The sequence below is a fragment of the Canis lupus genome, chromosome 4 (genome assembly GCF_011100685.1).
Source record: "Canis lupus familiaris isolate Mischka breed German Shepherd chromosome 4, alternate assembly UU_Cfam_GSD_1.0, whole genome shotgun sequence".
In the NCBI taxonomy this organism is placed as follows: Eukaryota; Metazoa; Chordata; class Mammalia; order Carnivora; family Canidae; genus Canis; species Canis lupus.
This window is the reverse complement of record NC_049225.1, coordinates 8748239-8758362: the sequence shown is the minus strand read 5'-3', so window position 1 is coordinate 8758362 and position 10124 is coordinate 8748239. Positions and strand designations below refer to the sequence as shown.

General features: G+C 45.8%; 1 long non-coding RNA gene across 1 annotated transcript; it reads left to right on the top strand.

Annotated features, from left to right (window-relative positions):
• Positions 1 to 667: 667 nt before the first annotated feature.
• On the top strand, positions 668 to 1480 carry LOC119871612. Its single transcript, XR_005357541.1, has 2 exons — positions 668 to 777; positions 1088 to 1480. It is a non-coding gene; the product is annotated as an uncharacterized LOC119871612 (long non-coding RNA).
• Positions 1481 to 10124: the final 8644 nt, after the last annotated feature.

Here is a 10124-nt window from a genome sequence, read left to right as displayed (position 1 = left end):
CCCCGCCCCCGCCCCCGCCCGCGCTCCGCATCCCCATCCCCGCCCGGTGCCCTGCCCGCCCCGCGCCCCCAGCCCCGGCCCGGCGCACCTCCAGCCCCGCCCATCAGCCCCCCGGCCCCCTTCCCCCGCGATCCCCCAGCCCCGCCCCCGCACGCCCCGCCCCCGCACGCCACCCCCTGCTCCCATCCCCGCGCCCCGGCTCACCTCCAGCCCCGCCCATCAGCCCCCCGCCCCTCCCTGAGCCCGCCCCCAGGTCCCGGCGCTCCCCAGCCCCGCCCCCGCACGCCAGCCCCTGCTCCCATCCCCGCGCCCCGGCTCACCTCCAGCCCCGCCCATCAGCCCCCCGCCCCTCCCTGAGCCCGCCCCCAGGTCCCGGCGCTCCCCAGCCCCGCCCCCGCACGCCAGCCCCTGCTCCCATCCCCGCGCCCCGGCTCACCTCCAGCCCCGCCCATCAGCCCCCCGCCCCTCCCTGAGCCCGCCCCCAGGTCCCGGCGCTCCCCAGCCCCGCCCCCGCACGCCCCCGCCCCCACCCTGCTCCCATCCCCGAGCCCCGGCTCACCTCCAGCCCCGCCCATCAGCCCCCCGCCCCCCGCCCCTCCCTGAGCCCGCCCCCAGGTCCCGCTCCCCAGCCCCGCCCCCGCACGCCCCGCCCCCACCCCCTGGTTCCCGGCTCACCTCCGGCAGCTCACGGGACTCCCCCCCTCCCGGGACTCCCCCCTCACCTGCCCACCTCCTCCCGGAACCGAGTCCTGGCCCGGCTGCCCCACTCCCAGCGAGGTGGGCTTCCCAGCAGCCGCCAAAGCTGCCTGTAACTGCCGAGGGAGCCCCCCTGTCGGACGCAGCCCGACGGACGGCTGGCGGGGGGTGGGGAAGGTCGGAGAGGAGGCGGGCAGTGCTGGATCCGCGATCCCGCCGGCGGTCTCCGTCCCCGGAGGCCCGGGGGCCGAGGCGGGGGAGGCCGGGCTCTGGCCACAGGACCCCCGCCTCGTCCCAGGGCTGAATCCGGAGCGCCTCTCGTCGGGGTCAGCTCGCCGCCGGGAGGGTGGGGACACCCAGACCCGCGCAAACCGTTTATTCCCTCCGCTAGGGCAGGCTGGCCTCACCGGTGACCGTGCCCAGCCCTACCGACGCCGACGGCGGCCGAGAGCTCCAGGTCCACTTTGCAACTTGGGAACGCAAACAGACTCGTCTTTCAGCCTGGCTGGGAACGCAAGAGCGATTCTAGATGGAAATGGGACGAAAGTAGAGAAAACTTAAATCTCGGACACTATCCATCAGTTCTGAGGCAAAAATAAACACTCACGACTCACACCTCAGAAAGAGAGAGAAAAAAGGGAGAGAGACACCGGCTGTACCCCTTCTAGGAAGAATAAACATGACAGTTATAACCGGATTAGAGACGGAAAAGTAAGGAAAGGACTGATTAGCAGACAATAGCCTCACCGCAAATTTAAAACCAACGCTGCACGCCTAGGGTGGATCACTTGAATGCCCACTGATGACTGATTTTATTTATCAAAGGAATTTAATTGTTCTAAATACCCAAAAGGATCATAATAATAAAGGGTTCTGAGCGCTTCAGACACCCCACATAAAAGAGGCCTGCATTTTGGGGAGGGGGGGTCTTTTCCCCTTTAATCCACCTCCCCAGAATCCATGTGTTTCACACTGGCTCTTGTTCTCCGCCCTTGCACTGCCTGAGATTGACATGCCTGAGATTGACATGAAGAAGCCCCAGGGTGGGTAGTGTGATTTGAGGGCATCAGGAAGGCTCCCACCCCACCCACTGCCCAGAATCTTCCACCTCATCACTGTGCCTCACCTTCCACTAATTATCTAGTCACATTTCCGGATTTCAGGTATTCATTCATTAGCCTATTTAAACAGCGGGTGTCTTTGGGAGAGGGACAGACTGCTTGTGTGGGGACTAAGGGAGTAGAGGGGATGGGCAATATTTTGATCTTTTACTTACACCCTAGCATGAATTCCTTTAATTCCCTGTGTCACATGACTGTGTCTTGCAGTGCCTAGCCGAAGTCACTGATGTTAGCTCATCAGAGGATGGATATGTAGGAGTGCAGTGAGAAAAGAGATGGTGTTAAAGCATCAGGGTACTGAAGTCATTTTAAAGTACATACTTGAGGGGATTATGGATGACAAGGAAAGAAGGTTAGGGCCTGCTAAAATAGCAACATGAGGTCCCTGGTGCCAGGACTGACGGGCAGCTCTGATGATGCCAACCCATGGTTTTAAAGACAGACTGTGCATTCTGGCACCGTGAAGTGAGCATATTGAAAGTCCCCTTATATCAACACATAACATCCAGGTGTGACTAGAATTACCGTAGAATTTCTATGCTGCTGAGACTTTATTTCTATAAACCCAAAAGGCAATTGTGCAAGAGCCCATCAAATATCTTAACACCCAAGGAAAATGTCAGTCGGCACCTGCTTATTCAAAGGCCAATATAAGGTACCTTTTAAGGGTCATACTTATAACAGGAATGAAATAATAAATAACTTCTTAAAATACAGCTAAACCTTAAACAACACGGGGGTTAGAGGCACCCACCACAGTCAAAAATCCATGTATAACTTTTGACTCCTCCAAAACTTAATTACTACTAGCCTACTATCGTTAAGAGACCTTACCAATCATGTAAACTGTCGATTAACAAGTTTATATGTTTACGTATTCTATACTGTATTCTTATAGTAAAGCTAGAGACAAGAAAAGGTTATGAAGAGAATCATAGAGAAGAGAAAGTACTTTACTGTACTTATTGAAAAAAAATCTGCGCATAAGTGGACCTGCATAGTTCAAACCTGTGTAGTTCAAACCTGTATATGTTTTTTGCTTTAGTTCAATTCTGAAACACCAGTATTCTGACCCTGAGCCAGAATGAGGCCCAGCTGTCTACTGTACAGCTAAATCAACCTTTTTTTCATATCTTTTTGTTTTTGTTTTGTTGTTCACAAGTTCTTGGAGGTCAGGAAATGCAGACTTTTAATCCAGTGCTCTCTTCAGTAACCCTCACCTCTTCTTAGATTTAAAGATGAAGGTCGGGGGGATCTGGGCCTTGGAACACAGACCTCCAAGTCACCGGTATCTGGTGCCACCCACCAAGAGGCAATCTCTTCCCTCTATCCTGTCCTTCCATTAATCCAGACACTTCTTCATCCCCACTTTGAGTTCCTACCCACTTAGTATGTGCTTTCTGGAACATCCCAGAGTCTTTTTGTGCTTTTCTTCATAATTCTAAAACCTGCATACCTTAGGTTGTGGATAGACTAGAAAGAACCTGAAAAGCACCTTAAAAGTCCGATTGAGCTTTCTTTCCCAAACTGATGACCCTGAAATCTGCCAACTATAGAGAAGTTTATCTTTTTGCCCACAGCAGCTGTTTCACACAGGGGGTAGAACCTAAAATTAGAATACTTTGAGAACAATCGTGCAATGTATCCGGCCAAAATTTTAGCAAATGTATTAATTATAGACTCTTTTATATAGGTTTTTAAGTTGTTGCTTTATCACCTCAACAATGTGTCGACTAAGAAAGAATTCACTGAAAAGTAAAGCAAACAGGCATTTATTTGAGCAATTAGAATTGCAATTTTGGAGGCAGATTCAGGTAGAAACCTGGCTCGTGTTCTGAGGACAACAAAGAGGGAGGCAAGAGTTATACAGGTGAAGGAATATACGGGTAGTTTCCATCTAGGTCCTCCTTGTAATGAGGGATTGAAATGGGATTGGTTGAGTCAATATGCAAATGAGGGACGAAAGTTTGTGAAACTGAATTGGCTCCTTTCCAAATGAAGGAGGGGGAGGATCTGGTTGCCAGGACTTGCATCCTGAGAAGGGAGTTCTCCAAGCTGAGGAATTCAGGCTCCCTTGAAAGTTCAAAAAGTTTGGGATGCCTGGGTTGCTCAGTGGTTGAGCATCAGCCTCTGGCTTAGGGTGCTGGGATCCAGCCCCACATCAGGCTCCCTGTAGGCAGCCTGCTTCTCCCTCTGCCTATGTCCCTGCCTCTCTCTGTGTGTGTTTCTCATGAATAAATAAATAAAATCTTTTTAAAAAAATAATAAATAAAATTAAATTTAAAATAATAATAATTAAAAAGTTCAAAAAATTTACAGTTCCTCTGATAAGGATATATATATAAATTCCTCCCCCGGATGGGTTCCCCACCCTATTTTATTTTATGTATTTATTTATTTGTTAAGATTTTATTTATTAAAAAAAAGATTTTATTTATTTATTCATGAGATACAGAGAGAGAGAGAGAGAGAGGAGAGGCAGAAGCAGGCACCATGCCGGGAGCCTGACACGGGACTCGATCCTGGGAGACCAAAAATAGCGCTCTATTTTTTTTAATTTTTATTTATTTATTCATGAGTGACAGACAGAGATAGAGAGAGAGGCAGAGACACAGGCCGAGGGAGAAGCAGGCTCCATGCAGGGAGCCCGATGTGGACTCGATCTCGGGTCTCCAGGATCACGCCCTGGGCCAAAGGCGGCGCTAAACCGCTGAGCCACCCGGGCTGCTCTCCGCGCCTCCCCACCCCCCCCCCACCCCCCCGCCCCCCGTCCTATTTTAAAAGATACTATCTAATGTCTTAGCTAGGCTGGCTTGCTCCATTATGAGATCTCCCTTTACAAATATTTAAGTTTATTTAATTAGGAATAAGGGCACAACTTTTGTTTTTAAGGAAGTTTACTGGGGATCCCTGGGTGGGGCAGCGGTTTAGCGCCTGCCTTTGGCCCAGGGCGTGATCCTGGAGACCCGGGATCGAATCCCACGTAGGGCTCCCGGTGCATGGAGCCTTCTTCTCCCTCTGCCTATGTCTCTGCCTCTCTCTCTCTCTCACTGTGTGCCTATCATAAATAAATAAAATTTAAAAAAAAAAAAAAGGAAGTTTATTGAGGGAGGAAAGGGTATTTGGGTTTTTTTATGGTTTTTATTTAAATTCCACTTAGTTACTATGCAGTGTAATATTAGTTACAGATGCACAATACAGTGATTCATGCATCACCTGGTGCTCATCACAAGTACACTCCTTCATCCCCATCACCTATTCCACATATCCCCTCACACTCTCCCTCTGGTGACCATCAGTTTGTCCTCTAGAGTTGAGAGTCTGTTTCTTGGTTTGCCTCTCTCTTTTTTCCTCCTATGATCATTTGTTTTGTTTCTTAAATTTCATGAATGAGTGAAATCACATGGTATTTATCTTTCTCTGACTGACTTATTTCACTTGGCATAATACCCTCTAGTTCCATCCACATCATTGCAAATGGCAAGATTTCATTCTTTTTTATGGTTGAGTAATATTCCGTCACACACACACACACACACACACACACACACACACACACCACATCTTTATCCATTCGTCAGTTGATGGACACTTGGGCTGTTTCCATATTTTGGCTATTCTGGGTAATACTGCTATAAACATAGGGGTACATGTATCCCTTTGAATTAACATTTATGTATTCTTTGGGTAAATACCTAGTAGTGCAATTTTGGGGTCATACAGTAGTTCTACTTTTAAGGGTATTTGTTTTTTTTGTTTGTTTGTTTTTAACTAAGCCCTAATAGGCCCAATGTGGAGCTTAAACTCACAACCCAAAGATCAAGAATCGCATGCTCTACTGACTGAGCCAGCCAAGAGTCCAACAAGGATTTTTTTTTTTTTTTTTTTTTTTTTTTTTTTTTTTTTTTTTTTTTTTTTGCTGCTATAGCACCCAGTACAATGCTAAACTCCTAATGGTATAAAAATCTTTTTAAAAATATATCATTAGACATAACTCGTTGAGTACCTTCTGTGATTTGTAAACCACAGTGTTAAGTTCTATGATGAACATAAAGATAAATGTGGTTCAATCTATGAGTTCTGATCATAATCCATCAGGAGGAATCACACTGTAATGGGAGCAGAAATCAAATGCTGGGGCAGGCCCAGGAGGAAGACTCCTTGTGGGGTTCAGAAGAGGTGTGACTTTGAGTAAATTAAGCCAGACCAGGCTCTGGCTGGAAGAGTCCCAGTTAGTTGGAAGGTGGGTTGCTTTCGAAAGACAAGGAGCAGAGAGGCTGAACAGTGGCTTGGGTATCCAGCTGGGGGAGGGTTTCAAATTGCATGCTGTGAAGTTTGGACTCTGTGTCCTAGGCAACAGGAAGCTTTGAGCACTTTATTATTTTTTTTTTAATTTTAAGTTTTGATTTCAATTATATTGAGCCCTTTAAAGCAACACAATCTTTAGAAAGATCGCTCAGACACTTGTAGTACTGATAGGTTGGAGGTAGAGGCAGAGCTTAGAGGCAGGGAGAGAAGTTGAGAGGCGAATGCATCTTTGAGTTGAGAGGACATGAAGCCTGAATTAGGTGGCAGAAAGCAGGGGATAAGAAACAGAAATACCTAGCATTTGGTACATTATAAAGCACTTTCTCATAGATTTTTCTCATTTGACCCGTGCAACCTCTGGAAGGTACTGCCCAGAGTTCTATCTGAGGAAAGAGGAATAAGAGATTCATGGAATGTATTTGACATACCCATTTGGTTATCTCATAAGGAGCTGGGCCTCCTCACAGGCCACTGCCTTCTCCCTGGGGAGATGCCTGAGGCAGAATCCAGGGACCTTTGTGGTGGTGGAAAAGCCTGCAAAGACGTCTGCAGTGACAGGTGACAATCCTGACACCTTCAGTGGGAGTGATCACAAGGAGAGCATCCCCAGCCAGGATTCAGAGACATTTTCACTCACTAGCCCTTTGAAGTTAAAGAGAAAGATAGAGCGCACAAACCTAAGAAATGCAGCAAATGAATGACAGCATTTGGGAAGAATCTGCCACAAGCTCCGTTTTCTAGAGTGCAAGATGAAGCACCTAGGGAGCAAGGCTTAACCAGACAATAAAATGCCCCTTGGAGGAGGAGAAGAAGAATCGAAAGTTTTCAGCAGTAACTTAATCTAGTGGAAAAGGAGATGGACAAGTGGGGTAGAGCATTAGGGTAGTATATGGGAAAAATCAAGGCAAAAGGAGACTAGGAAATTAGATGCGCAAGCTGATGGGATGCTGGGGTTGGTATCATTTGTTCATTTCTCCTTCCTCCCTCCCTCCCTCCCTCCTTCCTTCCTTCCTTCCTTCCTTCCTTCCTTCATTCCTTCCTTCCTTCCTTTTCTTTAACCTACTTTGTGCCAGGCAATGAGCCAGGCTCAAAGATACAAATAAGTTACTCTGAGATAATGAACAAAATGCTTTGAAGAACATGGCAATTATGTTCATTAAAGGGGTACCAGCCTCTCCTTAAAATCTGAAATGTTTGGGCAGCCCGGGTGGCTCAGTGGTTTAGCGCTGCCTTCAGCCCAGGGCCTGATTCTGGGGACCTGGGATCAAGTCCCACGTCGGGCTCCCTGCATGGAGCCTGCTTCTCCCTCTGCCTGTGTCTCTGCCTCTCTCTCTCTCTCTCTCTCTCTCTCTCTCTCTCTCTCTGTGCCTCTCATGAACAAATAAATAAATCTTTAAAAAAATCTGAAATGTTTGAGGGGTTCACACTTGGTTACACATTCAAACTTGAGACTATCTGATTTTTAGAAATATTCCTCCCTGGTGGCTTCTAATTTTAAAAGCTCCTTTCCTTCAATATTTCACTTATCTCCACGAAAGTTCTTACATTGTCAAAATATGCCTTCCAACTATTAGAACCCTGGTGATGCCCTGCTCCCTGAGGTCATCTGAATGGCTATTTCTCCTCCCATTGAACAGTTAGCACATTCCTCTGAGACATCCTTTCTTTGGTGATAACATTCTTAGGTCCTACAGCTGGTCTTCTGTGAAGATATGGTTTTGAACTACTTTGCCCTTTTAATCACTCTCTGCCAGACACATAACAGTTTGTCTGTGTTTTTCTTAAAAGGTAGTGTCCATATGTGAGTGAAATATTCCAGATGTGTTGGGCAAGTTCTAAATAGCTTTGGAGTATTTCCTTCGTTTTGCTGGTAGCCTGCTTCTTTTGAAGCTTAAAATCAAAGTTGGAGTTGACACATCACATTTCTGAAAAATAGTGAACTTCAGTTCAACTTAAATTTTAACTCCTTTTCAAATAAGTTGCAAAGAGAATAACGGCCTGTCCCCGTAAGTGTTACCATTAAAAAAGATAAACAAATATGTTTATTTAAGCGTGAAACATTTCTGGAAGGACATATACCAAAGCAGGAGTGGGAAAGGGGAATTCCGAGAGGGAGAGTTTGTAAACTTTTATTTTATACCCTTTTGTACTGTTTGCATTTTATGTGAAATATTTAATGAAATAAAAGGTATAATTCAGTCAGTTAAGTGTCCAACTCTTGGTTTCTGCTCAGGTCATGATCTTAGGGTTGTAAGATTGAGCCCTATGTCTGGCTCTGTGCTGGGTATGGAGTCTGCTTGAGATTCTCTTTCTCTCTCCCTCTGCCTTTCCCCCTGCTCTCTTTCTCTCTCTCTCTAATAAATAAAATAAAACAAATCTTTTTTGAAAAATCATAATTTGGGGTACTTGGGTGGCTCAGTTGCTTAAGCGTCTACCTTCAGCTCAGGTCATGATCCTAGAATCCTGGGATCCAGCCCCACATCGGGCTCCCTGCTCCACAAGGAGTCTGTTTCTCCCTCTCCCTCTGCCACTCCCCCTGCTTGTGCTCTCTCATTTTTCTCTTTCTATCCATCAGATAAATATAGTCTTTTTTAAAAAGATTTTATTTATTTACTCATGAGAGACACAGAGAGAGAGGCAGAGGGAGAAACAGAGGGAGAAGCAGGCTCCCTGAAGAGAGTCTGATGTGGGACTCAATCCCAGGATCACACCCTGAGCCGAAGGCAGATGCTCAACCATTTAGCCACCAGGTTTCCCAATAAAATCTTTTTTAAAAGATCATAATTTTATTCTTAACTATACTTAGTCAGTGAATAATCACATGACTCTTTTTGTATGAGCTACAGTTAATCTGAATTATTTTTGTGTAGCTGGATTTCTTTTAACCTAAATGCAATACTTCAATTTATGTACATTAGATTTCATCTCATTTTATTCAACCTATTGAATCTGGGAAGAGCCTTTTGAATCTTTATTTTTTTAAATCTAACTTAAAGACCTAGCTTTCTCAGAATTCTCTCATCTACCAAATAAATAAATATACCGTTTATAGCAATAATAATAGTGGTAAAGCCTAATATTTTTAAAGGCTTAATATATTCTGTGTACTAGAGTAAGCATTTTACAGCAGTATCTAATTTACTCTTCAGAACAGTTCCTTTGAGGTTAGTGTAATTATCCCCATTTATGGATGATGAAACCAAAGTTAAGAGAAGAAAATTAACTTGGTTCCATTCACACATGTATTTAGTGGTAGAGCCAAGATTTGAAAGAAGCTCTATGACTCAGAGCAAGTGTTCTGTTTTTTTTAATTGTGATAAAAAACCCACATAGCATGAAATCCACCCTCTTTTAAAAAAAAAAGTATAATTAACATGCAGTGTTATATTAGTTTTGTGTGTACAGTATAATGATTAAACAGTTCTATACATTACTCAGTGCTCATCTAAAATCCACCCTCTTAACAAATGTTTAAGGGTACAGTATAATATTGTTAACTATATTCATGTTGCAGAGTGGCTGTTCTTTTTCTTTTTCTTTTTTTTTTTTTTTTAGAGAGGGAGAGAGAGATGAGTGGTAGGGAGGGGGAGAAGGAGAGAGAGAGGGAGAGAGAGAATCTTAAGTAGACTTCACACCCAGGGCAGAGCCCGACATGGGGCTCCATCTCATGACCCCAAGATCATGACCTGTGCCAAAACCAAGAGTCGGACACTTAACTGATTGAGCCACCCAGGGGCCCAGCAGAGCGGCTGTTCTTAACCACTGCAGTATCCATGCCATCAGTGAAAGTGATAAACAGAACAGGGTCAAGGACAGAGACTTGTGCCAGAGTCCCTGCCCCAGTGTGACAGCAATCTGTTGACTCACATTTTGTGTGTACATTTTACTGTCACTCAACTGTGTGAGTTATCAAGGACCAATAGTGCTTCAAACCGAGCTGTCCAATATGACAGCCACTAGCCCTAGAGGGCTACTGACAACTTGAAACGTGGCTAGTCC